We start from the raw sequence: 1,439 nt of genomic DNA on the forward strand, positions 1-1,439 counted from the left end.
ACTTCTAACCTTAATTAGTTTTCGTTGTAGAAGGACTTGGAGCCTTTTCATCACTCCAATGAGTAGGTCAGGAACATCTGATTTCTTCTTTGCAAATTCAACACAGGTGTATCGGGAGTATTCATCAACCAGTACTAATATGTACTTCTTTCCAGAGAGGCTTTGAGTTGATATTGGCCCACATAGAAATATATGTACCATGTCCAAAGGCTTGGTGCAGGAGGTTTCTGACTTAGTTTTATGAGAGCCCCGTCTTAGCTTTCCCATCTCACAGGCTGAGCATAGATGATCTTTTTCAAATTTAAGATCCGGAATTCCCTTGACCAGCTTTTGTGTGGCTAGTTTTCATAATGCATCAAAGTTGAGATGCGAGAACTTTTGATGCCATAGCCAATTTTCATCGCTCTTATGAGACACAAGACGGAGGGTATCTTGTCCCATAGAGGATTCAAAATCTAGAAGATAAAGATTTCTTTCTCTCTTTGCCTTGATGATTGTTTGACCGGGCTTTGTTTCTATGATACAGAAGACTTTGCAGAACTTGACTTCAAGACCCTTGTCGTAGAACTGTCTTATGCTTTGTAAGTTGTGCTTCAAACCTTCAACATAAGCCACTTTGCTGATGGAGATGTTTCCTTTGATGAGAGTGCCATATCCCTTGATTGTACCCATGTTGTTGTCTCCAAAAGTCACAGATCCTCCAGATTTTTCGATGAAGAATGACAGCTGACTTTTATCACCAGTCATGTGCCTGGAGCAACCTGAATCCGCACCTCAACTATTGCTCTGATACCAATTGTTGATCCCAGATCTCTCAATAACACTAATAATCAAGTTAAGAATAACCAAATTATCGTGTTTTAATGAACAAAATGATGACCATTCAAGAACAATGTATGAACATTCAAAGAACAATCTTGACTGCCAATAATTTCACTTTATTCAATATGAAAAACGTAAAAAGCGACCTGAATCCATGTACCATTGTTGCACATGTTGGTCCTGCAAGACAAATTAAGGGGTTTTAGGTACCCATTTCTTTATTTCCCTTAGCCTTTGCGGGGGGCATCACTCTCTTTTCATTTCCCTTAGCCTTTACAGGCTTGGGTTTATTAGTATTTCCCTTGCCCTTGGATTTGGGCTGCTTCACGTTTTCATTGGTTTTAACTTTGTATCGATAAACGTGTTGGGAGAATGGGCAGTGATGTGTCAACATGTGATTCCTCAAGTTTTGTAAAAGAGTTAAACATTGACAGTATGATGCTTTGGATATGTATGTCTAACATTCTTTTTATTCGATGGAAACGAAGAAGTAAATGCAGGAGATGTAAATCCTGTCCTAGCATCGGTTGTTTTTACAAACTTCCTATCTAGTTCAGATTTTTTATTTGAAGAGGTCTTTGGCTTTACTTCTTTTCTCCTGAGGAATGTCTGCTTTT

The sequence above is a fragment of the Cynara cardunculus genome, assembly GCF_001531365.2.
Source record: "Cynara cardunculus var. scolymus isolate 2C chromosome LG 9, CcrdV1, whole genome shotgun sequence".
Taxonomy (NCBI): Eukaryota; Viridiplantae; Streptophyta; class Magnoliopsida; order Asterales; family Asteraceae; genus Cynara; species Cynara cardunculus.